Here is a 6,107-nt window from a genome sequence, read left to right on the forward strand (position 1 = left end):
GTGATAAAGCTGTATCAAGAATATGTGACACATTTGACATTCGATATCCACAAAAGCAAAAGACCTCATGCTATGCAGTTAAACAAATTATAGAAAATTTCGAGAATTTTGAATACGTCTTAATACCAGTGATTGATATAATAATAATTAAAGATACATAAACGGTTCTTGACATAACTTGATCATATTCTCCATAAATAATAACTAAGTTTAAATAATCTTCGTTGTGGCCATTTTTGTCATGGAAACTAAAAGTGACAGGGATTTAAAAGAAGATGCGGCAAAATAGCCATATGGAAACATTAAATTGGCAATATTTAGAAAACTAAACACTTTTGGATTAGACATTGTTACCCAAACTTACACTTATTTTTAATACTGAATATGGGAAAATTATCAAAAATGGGGGTTTCCTTAAAAAAAATTGATTTTGGGCTTGGGGTTTTTTCAACTATATTTTGAAACTTATTTTTTTAACACTTTGTAATAATAGTTTTGAAAATGTTTCCGAAATTCCTTTAAAGTAAGTCCTTTTCAACAATAAATGCTACTCAAATTAAGTGTGACAAATTCCCTTATAGGAAGAAATGAATAATTATTCGAGTGGCTGCAACTGTCTTTTTGACCTAAAATTTCAAATATCTCGAAAACGTTTAGACTTAATTATTTGGGATATTATAAATGAAAAACATTCAGAATTTGGAGTAGAATTAAAAAATGTAATAATATAGAGGGTTTTCCATTTAAAATAAGCAAGTTGATACGCACGTCCGGTATAACCGGAAGTGTGGCCATCTTGAAAATATATTGGGCGGCGTGCCCCCAATGATCTCGGCACACTACCCAATTTTCAAATTTCTGCTAATTACACTTTGCTAGATATCGATCACCCTGTATAGGGGACACCTTGTAAACTGTTTCTAAGATCCAGGCTTGGAACACTTCAGAAAACTCACTTTGTAGAACGCACAGTTTTATTGTTAATAATACTGTCTTTTTTGTACAAATTTTTAAATGGATAGAATACTTTTCGTACGAAGTCAATAAATTTTTGGCTAACGTGATAATTGAAAACTTTGATAGATAAGTATTTGTGTTAGAACATTAAAACAGATTACTTTTTTTTTTATTCTAAAATTTCTTTTAGAAACCTATATAAAAACATTGCTGTTTATCCTATTTAACATTGGCATTATCACATTAGTCCAATCTCATATTTAAATATTAGTAACTGTTTCATTTATGATGCCTCATAGGCAAATTGTTATTTTTTAAGTTCCACAGAATTTAGTACTATTATTGCGAAATTGACCTCTTCCTAACCCAGCGATCATTATATCACGTTTTGCTTAAATTTTATTGTAAATAAATTAGCTTACGCTGCGGTTTCGCAGTTTAAAATACATTAATAATAGTTATTCTACGTAGTCGAGTGCAATTATTTAACATACCTATTATAAACATACCTTTTAAGTATTAACTGTCAATTTAGACGAACGTATCATGAGAATTTATCGCCATTAAAATTGTTCCCATTATTCAGTGATTTCATTAGGCTTGCACCTTATGGTCAATGTTAAGCACTAAAAACCTACCGCAATACTAAAACCAGAGCAATTGTGCAGCTGAAGTATGTTGACGGTTGGTACTTTAACTATATGACAATCTTAAATACAACAATTGCATCTCTACTCCTATATCTTCTATATAAATTTGAAAACATTTCTCCGCTCTCAATTCTTTTACCTCCTCCTTTACTTGAGGGTGTAACGTCTTCACACAGGAAGAAGTATTTTGGGAAATATTTTTGAAAGAACGTTACAGTATGTGTATAAGTAAGTTTAATATTTTTCATTTTAACACTCTTGAAGAACAAAATATCGAAATGGAGAAATGCCCCAAGAATGGAAATCTAACATTACAATCCCTATTTACTGTCATGAAGCTGCTCAGCATCAACAAAGAACAAGGATTTAGGCAGATTAGATCAAAAATCGACGCTATATTCATACTGCCATATATCATCGAGAACTCCATAGAATTTAACTAGCCTGCTGACCCCTTGTTGTGCTGAGCTAAGTCAAGCATTTGATAGAGTGCAACTAAAGGATGTACTAAAAACCCTGCAGGAACGAGGAGCCAACAACAATATAATCTGGGTAATAAAACAACTTAATACCAACAACAGTACAAGAATAAAATCAGGCACCTCAACCACAGAGGAAGTGAGATATCTGTGAGCATCAGGCAAGGAGATAGCCTGAGTCAGATACTCTTCAACCTGGTAAAAAACCTAGTGTAGGACGAGATCACAGAATGGGGCAAATCGAATTCAAAATATTGTGTATGCAGATGATGCGATTCTCATAGCAGAAAATGAGTACAACCTGAAGCCATAGGATACGGGAGAAATGAGATAGGATGATGGAAGAAGGGGGTCCACCCTAGAGAGCACGTCGACAGGATAAGAAATGATGGGAAAGTCCGAACAGAAAGAGAAACTGAACACCACCGGACCCTTAGGAATACCACCAAAAAGATGGGCCGACTCGTGCACTTCATGGCCACTGAACATCGAATGAAAAGTCGGAAAAAACAACAATTTCAATGTATCATTTTTTACATGTTTTTCACGTTATTGGGAATGTTCTTCTCAATATTTATTACGTTATACAGTGTGTCCACCACTTATGCAAAATTTTTAATTGATTTCAATTATTATTTTTTATTAGTTACATGCATATGTAGTGTGTACGTACTTACTACATATGTGCTGTGTGTTACTAGATATGTAGTGTAGTTGTGTATGTAGGGAACTGTGTTAGTGAATCGACCAATATCACAGAAATAGGTAGACTAAGAATTCTGAATACTCTGATAGGGCTAAACAATGATAGTAACCTTGAGTTATCTGCAGTGTATAGGTCACGTGACCTGCCTTGTCTAGAATTCATAATGAATTTGAAAACTCACTTTAATAACAGTAAAAATAGTAAAAACCATTTAATCGTTGGTGACTTCAACATTGACATAATTGTGGAAAATGATATGTCATGAATTTCTAAATATTTTTTTTAGAAAAAGGTTTTCTCCTGGCTTCACTGGTATAACTAGGCAGTCGGGTAGTGGCAACATGGGATCGTTATTGATTACTCAAATAATATATTGTACCGTGGATGGCCGAGTATCGAACTCTCTTCAGCTTCCAACTTTTATTCACCTCGGTATAACTTTAAATGCGGGACAAGATCAAACTAACTTCAAAATTACCGGCAACTTCACAAACAATAACAATAACCGACGGAAAACTCGCTCTTCCGACTCACGGGGTTCAACCTCTTCTGCTCCCGGTCTGTCACTTCCCTCCTCTCCTGTTGTTCTCCTCGCTGCTTATATAGATTCCTTCAGATAACCCAGATGGGTTTCGAAATCTCCGGAACAGGTGCGAAATTTCCCGCTTGTCAGTGATGACAACTTGTTTTCATTTTTTTTTCAAATGCTTTTTGTTAAATTTTGTGCTTTCTAAAAATATTTTCATGCTTTCAGTGTTATATTTGACCGTAAATGGGGCGCGAATGGGGCTCCCATTTACTGAAATACCATGAATGTTGATCCCTCCATTTCAAACGTGAGTACCCCAGGCCATTTCCGTTACAATATATGGGATGTTGTTGAAAAATGCCTGTCAATCCTAGGGTTATAAAGCTTTTACTGATCGTTTGCCCATTTGCGGTCGATTCTGGTTTGGTTTATGGTATTATCTCTCAAACTCTCAATGGAGCAGTAGCAGTAGCACCACTTTTGCTATCTGCATACACAATAAAATTGGTTTTTTAACACATAGCATGAAATTAAAAAAATAGCTGTCGATGATAACATTTAACGCTCAGCAATCTTTTTCTAATTCGACTGGAGTCGCTAATTTTCAAGTGCCGAGACTTTGCTGTCAAATATTTCACAAATCGTTGATAATTTAATAAAAGTGAACAGTAAATCTATATCCATATATCGAATATTTTGCGGACAGAACAAAATTAATGCTGAGAAAAAGAATTCAGTAATAAAATCCTAAATCCACCGCTTGAAAGAAGCTACAGTTGAGTTGCAAACGAAAATTTCTAGAGGTACGTAAGTCGCACGGGATATTTTGAATGCAGATCTAAATAAAAACATACGTGCACAAGATTAATAAATTTTGTGGATGCTAAATAATAAAGTACAGCCACTACATTTCACTTAACATAATATCGCCACATTTTTKAATTTGTCCATGCATCACAKAATTTTATAAAATGCAATCCTTTGCTAATACTGATTCAAGAGTACTATTTATATGAACATAATGATAATAATGATATTTTAATGATAGTCATTCATGTATGGAGATGGTTCTGCAGCACGCTCAAATCCAAAAATTTTTAGACCAGTATTTTATGCTCGGCGTGGTGTATGCTTCGTGATCGACGAGCTCTGAAATATTTAGAACAATTCATTTTTTTTATTTATATGTTCTCGTTCTGACATTACATTCGTATCTCTTTAACGAATCTACCGCTTAAGAGAAAAATGATGACGAATTTTTTTAAATGGACAGATGTCTATGGAAATTAAATTATGCCATACTAAACGGTAAAATGAACGAATTGTTTAAATATTGTAACGTTCAGTAATAGCATGTGGCTTGCAGGGAATTTTCGATGTTGATTGATCATGGTGGGCAGCTTAACCATAACTCAATTTAGAGGATCAGTTGGAGCACATTAGCATAAGCAGATACATAAGGAGCAAGTTTTGTTTAAATAATTATGCAAAATGTATAAAATTTTGAATGTTGTCACAATATGTTTAAAATTTTACGTTTTAGTGTAATTTACATATCACACAACAACATTGCAAAAGTATTGTTAAAATGTTGCCTAATATAAGTAAATAATTTATATCTTATTCAGCATGTTTTATTTATATAGGTATATACAGTTTGTACTATTTTTCACACGTTTATAGGGTAACTTCGTAACAGACAGTGTTATCAAAAAATTAGTATAGGTGTCATGTGCTGTTTTTAGGACAAACCTGAAATGGTAAAATCAAAACTTTTTTACAAAAGTTTCTTTTGTTTTTGCGGGACATAAACTGTTTTTTTTGTATATGGAACTTTATTCATATTTATTTTAAATTAGAAATTTTAAATTGTATTTTCTACAATATAACACGACATTGGTGTCAACAACGCTGTTGCTTTTCAAAGCGATTTATTTAAACTTTACTCCTTTGAACCACAGTGGGCCGTGAAACAAAACCTAATATCTTAACAACACAGCTGTTTTGACATTTCAGCTATTTTAGCATTCCAACAAACAAACTATTTCGACAGTCCAGCTATTATGACATTCCAAAATTTCAGTTTAACCTACCTATTAGTTTGTGAAAATAACTTACCAATACTTTCAAAAGTTCGATATGATCTTGAGTAGTTTATATTTAAAGTGAAAAAACGAACAATTAGCACAACATTTATATGTTTTTTGCTATTCAGAAAAACGACATCTTTTTAAGGACATATTCCGCGCACAAGAAAGGCTTTTCTACAAAGACAAGACCAAAAACTTACAATGAAGAAAACAAGGAAAATCAAGAAATATTCGTATAAAATAATAGTCGTATTTGTCGAGGCCCATATACAGCTAATATATCATACAAACCATACATACCACAGCAAACTTCTTTCGGCGCGTTTAGCTTTTTAGTGGTCTCTTCATATTCTTGAATTTCAGATTTGAGGATGTGGAAGGTTAATAAGAATCGCGTCTGCGTGAAGTTTTCACTTCTCATTGCTTGCGGCCGTAAACACACATCCTAATGATAAAGAATGTACATGCCGATTTGCGTAGGCCGTGCATTAGAAGATTTACAACTTGCAGTTGTTTTCGACACTTAAAATTTTGTTTCCGTTCATAACGAGTCGTGCCAAAACCGCGTAAAATATGCTTAGCCCTCTAGCCATACAGAGTGTACGAAAACTTATTTTAAATGCAATCCCCTAATTTCGTTAGAATGGTTGCATTGGCCTTGCCACACTTTTGGACAAGACCAAAAAGTTTGTAGGT

The 6,107-nt window shown here is 33.5% G+C and overlaps 1 protein-coding gene and 2 long non-coding RNA genes across 4 annotated transcripts in view; all 3 read left to right on the plus strand.

The window, feature by feature from the left end:
- The window catches only part of LOC109542356 (autophagy-related protein 16-1), a 609,070-nt gene that overhangs the window by 352,051 nt on the left and 250,912 nt on the right, over positions 1–6,107 (plus strand). The window lies entirely within an intron of this gene.
- LOC125505155 overlaps positions 1–6,107 on the plus strand; it is a 19,704-nt gene that overhangs the window by 7,780 nt on the left and 5,817 nt on the right. The gene's annotated exons all lie outside the window — the stretch shown is intronic.
- LOC125505153 lies at positions 3,471–4,955 on the plus strand. Its single transcript, XR_007281958.1, has 3 exons — positions 3,471–3,628; positions 4,423–4,629; positions 4,688–4,955. It is a non-coding gene; the product is annotated as an uncharacterized LOC125505153 (long non-coding RNA).

This window comes from Dendroctonus ponderosae, unplaced genomic scaffold (genome assembly GCF_020466585.1).
Source record: "Dendroctonus ponderosae isolate FM_Combo_2020 unplaced genomic scaffold, Dpon_F_20191213v2 Dpon_F_20191213_7, whole genome shotgun sequence".
NCBI lineage: Eukaryota > Metazoa > Arthropoda > Insecta > Coleoptera > Curculionidae > Dendroctonus > Dendroctonus ponderosae.